Source organism: Muntiacus reevesi, chromosome 22 (genome assembly GCF_963930625.1).
Source record: "Muntiacus reevesi chromosome 22, mMunRee1.1, whole genome shotgun sequence".
Taxonomy (NCBI): domain Eukaryota; kingdom Metazoa; phylum Chordata; class Mammalia; order Artiodactyla; family Cervidae; genus Muntiacus; species Muntiacus reevesi.
Genome location: NC_089270.1, coordinates 39276935 through 39289775, shown reverse-complemented (window position 1 = coordinate 39289775; position 12841 = coordinate 39276935).

The following is a 12841-nucleotide window of genomic DNA, read 5'->3' as shown; positions in this document are numbered from 1 at the left end:
CTTATTTTCTAGACCAGAGATTGAACCCATGCTCCTTGTACTGGAAGTACAGAGTCTTAACTACAGGACTATCAGGGAAGTCCCTCAAGCTGCTTTCTTAGGAAAGAGATATCCTAGGCAATAAGGAAGCTATTTCATTTCAACAAAATAATTTGTATTAATTTGCTTCTAAAGCAAAAGCTATAAAATAAATTTTAAGGTTGCACCACCCTTATGGCAGAAAGTGAAGAAGAACTAAAGAGCCTCTTGATGACAGTGACAGAGGAGAGTGAAAAAGTGGGCTTAAAGCTCAACATTCAGAAAACTAAGATCATGGCATCTGGCCTCATCACTTCATGGCAAACAGATGGGGAAATAGTGGAAACAGTGGCTGACTTTGTATTTTGGGGCTCCAAAATCACTGAAGATGGTGATTGCAGCCATGAAATTAAAAGACGCTTACTCCTTGGAAGGAAAGTTGTGACCAACTTAGACAGCATATTAAAAAGCAGAGACATTACTTTGCAAACAAAGGTCCATCTAGTCAAGGCTATGGTTTTTCCAGTAGTCGTGTATGGATGTGAGAGTTGGACTATAAAGAAAGCTGAGTGCTGAAGAACTGATGCTTTTGAACTGCAGTGTTGGAAAGACTCTTGAGAGTCCTTGGACTGCAAGGAGATCCAACCAGCCCATCCTAAAGGAGATCGTCCTGGGTGTTCATTGGAAGGACTGATGCTGAAGCTGAAACTCCGATACTTTGGCCACCTGATGCGAAGAGCTGACTCATTTGAAAAGACCCTGATGCTGGGAGGGATTAGGGCAGGAGGAGAAGGGGACGACAGAGGATGAGATGGTTGGATGGCATCACTGACTCAAAGAACATGGGTTTGAGTAGACTCCGGGAGTTGGTGCTGGACAGGCAGACCTGGCGTGCTGCAGTTCATGGGGTCGCAAACAGTCAGACACGACTGAGCAACCGAACTGAACTGAAGGTTACAGAGATATTAAATAAAGCTAAAAATACGTGGTGGTGATATAGTTGCTAAGTTGTGTCCAGTTCTTTGCAATCCTCATGGACTATTGCCCACCAGGCTCCTCTACCCATGGGATCTTCCAGGCAAGAATACTGGAGTGGGTTGCCATTTCCTTCTCCAACTATATGTACTAAACTAAAAATAAATACCAAAAAAATAACATATATTTACTTCATGTAAGACTTTATCCTTATTTTCACTATTTGCCTTATTTTATACTGGGGAATTTATAACAATTAAAAGTGAATGTTATTATTTAAGTTATAGTAGATACAAGGTTATATTTCCTTACATGATACTACTGAACATAATGTGGTATATCCCTTGGGTGTTAATTTTCTAAGCTCCAAGGTATTAGTGTTTAAATTATATCGTTTGTTACATCACACCCTAACACTACTATCAAATACCTCATAACACAATCTAGCTGGCAATGGATTTGTGTACAAAATCTTTGAGATGCACTTTCGGACCTCAGGGTTTCCCTGGTGGCTCAGAGGGCAAAGAACCTGCTTGCAATGCAGGAGACCCAGATTAAATTCCTGGGTCAGAAAGATACCCTGGAAAATGGAATGGCTACCCTCTTCAATATTCTTGCCTGGAAAATTCCATGGACAGAGGAGCCTAGCTGTAGTACATGGGACCATAGAGTCAGACACGACTGAGCAACTAAAACTTTCAATTTCTTTAGGACCTTACCGTTTGAAAGGAACATCACATTGCCATCATTTCATTGAGATTAACTCTAAACAATTGCAAATTTCTTCAAACTAAATCCTTTGCTTCCTCACATATTTACTGCATACTTAAGGATGTGCCCAGTACTATGTTCTATCTGTGTTTCTCATTTTGCTTGAACTGCAACCGTTCATGAAAAAAGACTAGTCATATCCAGTAGGAAATGTAGCAGCATTGTAGATATAGTAGGCTGCATTCATTCAAGAAGATAATAGTAATAAGCTAACCATTTTGTTAAGTGCTCACTATGTGTCCAGCCTGACTATAAGTACTTAACATCTATTAACTGATTTCTTACAATAGCTATATTAGTTAACTGAAAAAGAGAGTTTACATTACTTGCCCACTAATCCAGAAAGTGGCAGAACCGAGATTCAAAAGTTTGTCTTCAGACTTTGAGATCATAAACTATGCTATATTCTACTCATTCCTCAGAAATCAATCAAAAGCCTTGGTGTACTGCTTCAAAGTGAACACCAGTCCAAGCTGAACCCACACACAAAAAAATAAGAACTTCCCAAAGCTTAAGTCAGAACCTTGAAGGTATAGTTCAATACTAAAAATAAGAGAGTGATCTAGCTTACTATATCAAACCTTAAAAAAAAAAAAAAAAAAAAAAAAAGAGGAATTAAGAGGGGTAGAGTGAAGAATGTGACTTCTATCAAGTAAGTTAGCTATACTCCATTGTTTCTATCACATGTCTAATGTCAAAGAATATAAAGAGAGCACAAAGAAAAATGCAAAGCCAAGTTTATTAACTCACTTCTAGTGAAGCAATACACTAAATAGTCCATTGCCAGGAAAAGTTAAGATTTTTTTTCCTTAAGTGCTAGAAAGGGACACAATAGTCAAGGTGGTAATGCTAATTAAGGATTGGAAACTAGCATTCAGACAGGACAAAATAGGTCCACAGATATGTATCCAGTTGATTAAAACAAATCCTATTGCTCATTGATCAGGAAAATGTCTCGAGACAGGTCCAATAATAGCTTAGCGTACTTAGTTAATTCATAGTTTAGTTCTTTAACAGCTTAAGTTGATTAGATCCAGGTATAAAGAAAAGAAACATAGCATTAAGTCATGTCCCACTCTTGTGATCCTATGAACTGTAGCCTGCCAGGCTCCTCTGTCCATGGGATTCTCCAGGCAAGAATACTGGAGTGGGTTGCCATTTCCTTCTTCAGAGAATTTCCCGACTCAGGAAGTAAATCCAGGTCTCCTGCTTTGCAGGCAGATGCTTTACTGATTGAGCTACATGAAACACAATATTCACTTTTATATCATGCATGCAAGTACTGTTATAATCATAAAAATTTCCTTGCATACACTTTATGGAGTCAGAGAGAACTGACATAAGTTCAATTTCAGGTAAATATCTTTCCTCACTGCATATTTTAAAGACAGATGGTCATTTATACAAGCGAATTGTATCTACTTTATGTTCTGAGGACTAGGACTATAGGTATTGCCTCAGATTATGTAACTGAATACTTAACCTCTAACTTTATTATTTCAATATTCATTCATTCCCTCATTCAATGTTTGTAAAACATGGTGTTAAGAATTGGTGGAAATTACAATGCATGATCTAAGTTTTTCCTTTTAATTTCATTATTTTTGTCAATTTTTCTTTCATCTACCATTTAGAAAGCAGGGTATTAAGACTTAGGAGAAAATAGGCATATGATATACTACCCTGTTTTTGGTAGTATATCATTTAGGAAGTGAGGCAGAGGAAAATTATCACTCAGAAACTATCATATTATAAGATACATTGGATGAGTATAAAGTGGAATATAGAGAAAAATTACTAAATGGGGGTTAGATGAGAAGTCAGAGGAAGCTTTCTAGCAGAGACATCAACCTAGTAATCTCTTCCATGAGGAATTATGAACATAAGGAAGAAAGGGGTATGTAAAAAGCTAAAACTCACTGAATAAGGGAAGTAGTTAAATATTTGTCCTATTATTCTTGTAGTTCATGAGGGTGTTTTTTTTTTTTTTTTTCTTTTAATTTGGTTTGCTTTTTAACAAAGAAATTTTATTTAATGCATGCATAAATAGTTACAGAATTAGAAGTTCACCATTTTGGAATCACTAATGGAATAATGGATCTGACAGTAACAGTTGCACAAATCGTTAGGTGAAAGACTGTAAGACGGCAGCTGAGGTGAATATACTCAACATACTGATCACAGTGAAAGTGAAAGTGAAGTCACTCAGTCGTGTCCAACTCTTTGCCACCCCATGGACTATAGCCTACCAGGTTCCTCCGTCCATGGGACTTTCCAGGCAAGAATACTGGAGTGGGTTGCCATTTCCTTCTCCAATACTGGTCAAAGCAAACATCAATAAGAAAGAGACGACCAGACATTTTGTATCCCACAATATGTTTAAAAAAAAAAAAAAAGGTATAGAGAATCAGCTATGGGAAATTTTAAAAAAAGAAAGGGTGATTTCTTTCAACTCGGCTCAGGGTCTTTGTATTTTATTGCCAGTTTATAAGGAATATAGGGACTCTGATGCCCAATATATAAATTTTAATCCCACTACACCACTTTTATGCATGTGTTTGAAAAAATGGCTTTTCTTTTTCACTTAACTTTCTGTACTTTGGTTTCATAACATGTAAAATTGGATAATAATTAGCAACTCAAATGCATAGTGTCTTCTAGGGTTGTCATGAAAAGGTCAATGAAATAACTCATGTACAGATCTCACCAAAACTATTGTCCAAAAGTAAATCTTATAATCAATAATTATCTGCTATTGCTAATGCTTTTTTGATATTAAAAGTCAGCTAAACTTACAGAATTTAGACTCTAATTGGAGAAGGAAAATTGTACTGGCAATTTTAACAGACTAGAAAAGCTTCTATGAGAATAATAAATGAATAAAAATAAATATACAGGGTATTCTTATTATCCATTTGTTCTCTGAATTCCCACGGTTATGAGATTGAAGAGATAAACAAATTTGCTATGGCATGAAAATAATCACTAAAGAACTGACAGTTTATAAAATTATTTAAATGTTTTCCATCTCTCCCTTATTGGCCACTTACCATTACTGAATATCCCTGGTCCTCTCCTCAAGTTCCTTATCAATAATTCTGCTTGCTAATGATAGTGTCCTGTAAACACTATTCAATGAAGTGAAATGAAAACATACTGCAAATTAACTAGAAAGTGAAAGCATGCATCCTGTAAGAATCACATTTTCAATATATCAATCAAATTTTGTCGACTATTCCTGTCACATACAAAGCCATTGCCAAATGGATACCTGAAAAAGTTTAGCAAAAAAATGAAGAAAATATTGATAAAAGAAAGTTAAGTTCATTATTTTTATAAATGTTTTTGAAATCAAGATTTAAGGTAAACTTTTAGGGAAATGGATAAAAAGCATACTTTAGTAAAAATGACATTCTTTATGATCTTTTTATAAAACTCATGTGATAAAGAGTATAATTTCACTATATTACAAAATATCATAAAAATTCTATTCTAAAAAGTCACACTTTTAAAATATATTTGAGAATGAGAATACAGTGTCTGTATATGTTAAAACTTGTTAATATATAATAGGAAACAAGCCAAGCTTTTATTTTTTAATTTCATTATAATTTTATTAGCTATGCCCCATCCCACTATACTACTGCTTTATTTTCTATAAAATTTGTATTCCAATTTTAAATAGATTAAGTGTCTTTTTCCTGTCCTAATAATTCTTTGATAATAAGAGATTCTCATGTGTGTCTACTCCAAAGACTATAGGAGCCACAGGATCACTTAAAAATAAACTTGATTCAGATCTGTTTGTATTCAGAATATATAGTTTCCCAGAGAATTCTTGAATGCTGTGCTAAGGATCTTAATTTTTATGAAGCCATGCAGATTCTTAAGCATCGGTACCACATACATCTCATGGAATGAGCACTTACAGGAGACACTGTTTGCACCTGCCGCTCAGCTCACCACCAGCCAATGCTGCAGTAAACAGCTTCACACAGGTATACTAAATAGTATCTTGCTCAGTTTCACTGTAACACTTGATTTCCACATAAGGGTATTTCCAATGCCAGGCCTTTAGACACCTGAAAAACCACTCAATATTCACTCATGCACTCATAAGTTCTAAAAAGTAAACACTCCATGGTCTAGCACTAGATCAAAGAGAACAGGAACCAGGGGATAACTGCTTCCCTTTTCTCTTTCCAGCAGGCATTTCCGTGGCCCTCTGGCTGATGGGGGCCAGCTGGGTAACTCTCTGGTGTCTTGGCTTTTCTTCCTTTCCTTTTTCATTCTTTTCCCTTGAGATCATGTCGCCAAATTAGCTGAACAATTCAACGCGGGGATTTATAAGGAAGCTCACCTCTAATCAAATTCTCACGTACATCAAAACATGTGCAAAAAAATGAAGAGAGTTTACAAAACCAAGAAATTTGGATTCATATCATAGATGATTTGACTAAGATCACCTTTGTTTTTGTGAGCAAATCATGCTTGGGCATTTCATGTAAGACATATTGCTATATTAAATTTCATCAAGAACATTGGTAAAATACTTTGACAATACAGTTTATGAGTCATGATAGTATATTGTCTTATTGATATGGGTTTATTATACAGCTTTTTGTTTATTTATTTTTTTTGGTTTTAAAGGTTTATTGAAAGTGGACATTATTTACACCGTGTTCATACAAAAATACAAGCAGTGTTTCCCCAGCACCTGTGGCAGATGTTTAAGGGGAAAAATTGAGCTCACACAGCCTCAAGAATCATAAACATGCCAACCTTTCCCAAAATAATTCCTCTCTTTTTGGCAAGTCCAGCCTCCCATTTCATGCTAGGGCTCTTATCATGATTTGAACTTTGATGAACTGCCTTTTAACCCACCTTTTGGCTATGAAACTGTTAGGACTTATGAGGTAAATAGGTTCCATCCTGGTCAGTGCCCCAGTGGACATGCTCCAAAGAAAATCAGTGTTGTTTTCCAAAGCAGTGGCTCAGAAAGAGGCCTGTGAGCCTCTGCACTGGTTCAGAACCCAAGTTTCTGGCTTCTGGGAGAAACTGTTACGGGGCAAACCTGCAGGTGGCCAGGTGGCCCTGTCTGGGCAAATACTTGCTTTCAATGGAGAGTTCTCCAAGTATTAGTACATTCCCTAAGGATTCTCAAGATAACATGCAGATTCTTGACATCTTGGGTTTTGTAATATGTCAGTGTCTCTATTTTGGTTCCTGGGCTGAGATGATGATTTACCAGCTGAATCCTTCTTTGCTCTCTTTCTTTCTTTCTTTTTTCTTTATTTTTTTTCTTTTATTTTAATTGGAGGCTAATTATATGACAATACTATGGTGGTTTTTGCTATAAATCCACATGAATCAGCCATGGGTGTACATGTGTTCCCCATCCTGACCCCCCCTCCCACCTCTCTCCCCATCCCATCTCTCAGGGTCATCCCAATGCACCAGCCCTGAGCACCCTGCCTCATGTATCATAGCTGGACTGGCGATCTGTTTCACATATGTTAATATACATGTTTCAATGCTGTTCTCTCAGATCATCCCACCCTCGCCTTCTCCCACAGTGTCCAACAGTCTGTTCTGTACATCTGGGTCACTTTTGCTGTCTTGCATCTAGGATTATCGTTACCATCTTTCTAAATTCTATATATATGTGTTAATATACTATATTGGTGTTTTTCTTTCTGACTTACTTCGCTCTGTATAATAGACTCCGGTTTCATCCACCTCATTAGAACTGATTCAAATGTTTTTTGTTTTTTTTTTTTTTTAATAGCTGAGTAATATTCCATGGTGTATATGTACCACAGCTTCCTTATCCATTCATCTGCTGATGGGCATCTAGGTTGCTTCCATGTCCTGGCTATTATAAACAGTGCTGCGATGAATATTGGGGTGCACGTGTCTTTTCAATTCTGGTTTCTTCGGTGTGTATGTCCAGAAGTTGGATTGCTGGGTCGTATGACAGTTCTATTTCCAGCTTTTTAAGGAATCTCCACACTGTTTTCCATAGTGGCTGTACTAGTTTGCATTCTCACCAACAGTGTAAGAGAGTTCCCTTTTCTCTGCTCCCTCTCCAGCATTTATTGCTTGTAGACTTTTTCATAGCAGCCATTCTGACCGGCGTGAGATGGTACATCATTGTGGTTTTGATTTGCATTTCTCTGATAATGAGTGATGTTGAGCCTCTTTTCATGCATTAGTTAGCCATTTGTATGTCTTCTTTGGAGAAATCTCTGTTAGTTCTTTGGTCCATTATTTGATTGGGTCGCTTATTTTTCTGGAATTGAGTTGCAAGAGTCACCTGTATATTTTTGAGATTAATTCTTTGTCCATTGCTTCATTTGCAATTTTTTTCGCCCATTATGAAGGTTGTCTTTTCACCTTGCTTATACTTTCCTTCGTTGTGCAAAAGCTTTCAAGTTTAATTAGGTCCCATTTGTTTATTTTTGCTTTTATTTCCATTACTCTAGGAGGTGGGTCTTAGAGGATCTGGCTGTGATTTATGTCAGAGAGTGTTTTGCCTATGTTTTCCTCTAGGAGTTTTATGGTTTCTGGTCTTACATTTACATCTTTAATCCATTTTGAGTTTATTTTTGTATATGTTGTTAGAAAGTGTTCTTGTTTCATTCTTTCACAAGTGGTTGACCAGATTTCCCAGCACAACTTGTTAAAGAAATGGTCTTTTCTCCATGGTATATTCTTGCCTCCTTTGTCAAAGATATGGTGTCCACAGGTGCGTGAATTTATCTCTGGGCTTTCTATTTTTTTCCATTGATTTATGTTTCTGTCTTTGTGCCAGTACCATACTGTATTGATGACTGTTGCTAGGTAGTAGAGCCTGAAGTCAGGTAGGTTGATTCCTCCAGTTCCATTCTTCTCTCAAGATTGCTTTGGCTATTGGAGGCTTTTTGTATTTCCATACAAATTGTGAAATTATTTGTTCTAATTATCTCAAAAATATCATTGGTAGCTTGATAGAGATTGCATTGAATCTGTAGATTGCTATGGGCAGTATACTCATTTTCACTATACTGATTCTTCCAATCCATGAATATGATATATTTCTCCATATATTTGTGTCATATTTGATTTCTTTCAACAGTGTTTTATAGTTTTCTATGTATAGGTCTTTTGTTTCTTTAGGTAGATTTATTCCTAAGTATTTTATTCTTTTCATTGTAATGGAGAATGGAATTGTTTCCTTAATTTCTCATTCTGTTTTCTCATTGTTAGTGTGTAGGAATGCAAGGGATTTCTGTGTGTTAACTTTATATCCTACAACTTTACTATATTCATTAATTAGCTATAGTTATTTTCTGGTGGAGTCTTTGGGGTTTTCTATGTAGAGGATCATGTCACCTTCAAAAAGTGAGTTTTACTGTTTCTTTTCAAATCTGGATTCCTTTTGTTTCTTTTTGTGCTCTGATTGCTGTAGCCAGATGTTACAAAACTATGTTGAATAGTAGTGGTGAGAGTGGGCACTCTTGTCTTGTTCTTGACTTTAGGGGAAATACTTTCAATTTTTCACCATTGAGGATAATGTTTGCTGTAGATTTATCATATGTGGCTTTTATTATGTTGAGGTATGTTCCTTCTATTCCTGCTTTCTGGAGAGTTTTTTTCATAATGGGATGTTGAATTTTGTCAAAGGCTTTCACTGCATCTATTGCGATAATTCTATGATTTTTATCTTTTGTTAATGTGGTGTATCACATTGATTGATTTGCAAATATGAAGAATCTTTGCATCCCTGGGTTAAAGCCCACTTGCTCATGATGTATGATCTTTTTAATATGTTGTTGGATTCTCTTTGCTAGAACTTTGTTAAGGATTTTTACATTTATGTTCATCAGTGATATTGGCCTGTAGTTTTCTTTTTTTTGTGGCATCTTTGTTTGATTTTGGCATTAGGGTGATTGTGGCCTCATAGAATGAGTTTGGAAGTTTACTTTCATATGCAATTTTCTGGAAGAGTTTGAGTAGGATAGGTGTTAGCTCTTTTCTAAATTTTTGATAGAATTCAGCTGTGAAGCCATCTGGTCCTGGGCTTTTGTTTGTTGGAAGATTTCTGATTATGGTTTCGATTTCTGTGCTTGTGATGGGTCTGTTAAGATTTTCTATTTCTTCCTGGTTCAGTTTTGGAAAGTTAAACTTTTCTAAGAACTTGTCCATTTCTTCCGAGTTTTCCATTTTATTGGCATATAGTTGCTGATAGTAGTCTCTTATGATGTTTGGTATTTCAGTGTTACCTTTGTGATGTCTCCATTTTCATTTCTAATTTTGTTTATTTGACTCTTCTTCCTTTGTTTCTTGATGAGTCTGGCTAATGGTTTGTCTATTTTATTTATTTTATCGAAGAGCCAGCTTTTAGCTTTGTTGATTTTTGCCATGGTCTCTTTTGTTCTTTTGCATTTATTTCTGCCTTAATTTGTGTGATTTGTTTCCTTCTACTAACCCTGGGTTTCTTCATTTCTTCCTTCTCTAGTTGCTTTAAGTGTAGAGTTAGGTTATTTATTTGATTTTTCTCCTGTTTCTTGAGGTAGGCTTTTATTTCTATGAACCTGTTCCTTAGCACTGCTTTTACTGAATCCCATAGGTTTTGAGTTGTTTTGTTTTTATGTTCATTTTTATATGCATATTTTGATTTATTTTTTTATTTATTCTGTGATTTGTTGGTTATTCAGAAGTATGTTGTTTAGCCTCCATATACTTGTATTTTTCATAGTTTTTTTTTTTCCTGTAGTTGACAACTAATCTTACCACATTGTGATCAGAAAAGATGCTTGAGATGATTTCAGTCTTGTTTGAATTTACCAAGGCTAGATTTATGACCCAGGATGTGATCTGTCCTGGAGAAGGTTCCGTGTGCACTTGAGAAAAAGGTGAAATTGATTGTTTTGGGGTGAAATGTCCTATAGAGATCAATTAGATCAAACTGGTCCCTTGTATCATTTAAAGTTTGTGTTTCCTTGCTAATTTTCTGCTTAGTTGATCTATCCATAGGTATGAGTGGGGTATTAAAGTCTTCCACTCATTGTATTACTGTTAATTTCCCCTTTCGTATTTGTTAGGATTTGTCTTACATATTGTGGTGCTCCTATGTTGGGTGCATATATATTTATAATTGTTATATCTTCTTCTTGGATTGATCCTTTTGTCATTATGTAGTGACCTTCTTTGTCTCTTTTCACGGCCTTTATTTCAAAGTCTATCTTATCTGATATGAGTATTGCTACTCCTGCTAACTTTTGGTCTCCATTTGTGTGAAATATCTTTTTCCAGCCCTTCACTTTCAGTCTGTATGTGTCCCTTAGGTTTGAGGTGGGTCTCTTGTAGACAGAATATCGGGGTCTTGTCTTTGTATCCATTCAGCCAGTCTTAGTCTTTTCGTTGGGAAATTCAACCCATTTACATTTAAGGCAATTATTGATAAGTATGATCCTGTTGCCACTTACTTTGTTGTTTTTGACTTGAATTTATACATCTTTTCTATGTTTCCTGTTTAGAGAAGATCCTTTAGCATTCGCTAGAGAACTGGTTTGGTGGTGCTGAATTCTCTGAGCTTTTGCTTATCTGTAAAGCTTTTGATTTCTCCTTCATATTTGAATGAAATCTTTGCTGGGCACAGTAATCTGAGTTGTAGGTTTTTCTCTTTCATCACTTTAAGTATGTCCTGCCATTCCCTTCTGATTTGAAATGTTTCTATTGAAAGATCAGTTGTTATCCTTATGGGGATCCCCTTGTGGGTTAATTGTTGTTTTTCCCTTGCTGCTTTTAATATATGTTCTTTGTCTTTGATCTTCATTAACTAGGTTAATATGTGTCTTGGGATGTTTTACCTTGGGCTTATCCTGTTTGGGACTCTCTGGGTTTCTTTGACTTGGGTGGCTATTTCCTTCCCCATTTTAGGGAAGTTTTCAACTATTATCTCCTCAAGTATTTTCTCATGGCCTTTCTGTTTGTCTTCTTCTCCTGGGACTCCTATGATTCGAATGTTGGGGCATTTCATATTGTCCCAGAGGTCCCTGAGGTTATCCTCATTTCTTTTAATTCTTTTTTTTTTTTTCTTTTTTCCTCTCTGCTTCATTTATTTCCACCATTCTATTGTCCACCTCATTTATCTTATCTTCTGCCTCAGTTATTCTATGCTTGGTTCCCTCCAGAGTACTTTTGATCTCAGCCATTGCATTATTTATCATTGATTGTCTCTTTTATAATTTTTCTAGTTCTTTGCTAAACTTTTCTTGCATCGTCTCAAGCCTTGTCTCCAGACTATTTATCTGTAACTCCATTTTGTTTTCAAAATTTTGGATCATTTTTACTATCATTATTCTGAATTATTTTTCAGTTAGGCTCTCTATCTCCTCCTCTTTTGTTTGGTTTGGTGTGCTTTTATCATGTCCTTTACCTGATGAATATTTCTCTGCCTTTTCATCTTTTTTTTTTTTTTTTCATTTTTCAGTGGGTTTTGTCATACATTGATATGAATCAGCCATAGAGTTCCACATATTCCCCATCCCACCTCCCTCTCCACCCGATTCCTCTGGGTCTTCCCATCCCACCAGGCCCGAGCACTTGACTCATGCATCTCACCTGGGCTGGTGGTCTGTTTCACCACAGATAATATACATGCTGTTCTTTCAAAACATCCCACCCTCACCTTCTCCCACAGAGTTCAAAAGTCTGTTCTGTACTTCTGCGTCTCTTCTTCTGCCCTGCATATAGGGCTATCGTTACCATCTTTCTAAATTCCGTATATATGTATTAGTATACTGTAATGTTCTTTATCTTTCTGGCTTACTTCACTCTGTATAATGGGCTCCAGTTTCATCCATCTCATTAGAACTGATTCAAATGAATTCTTTTTAACAGCTGAGTAATATTCCATGGTGTATATGTACCACGGCTTCCTTATCCATTCATCTGCTGATGGGCATCTAGGTTGCTTCCATGTCCTGGCTATTATAAACAGTGCTGCGATGAATATTGGGGTACACGTGTCTCTTTCAGATCTGGATTCCTCAGTATGTATGCCCAGAAGTGGTATTGCTGGGTCATATAG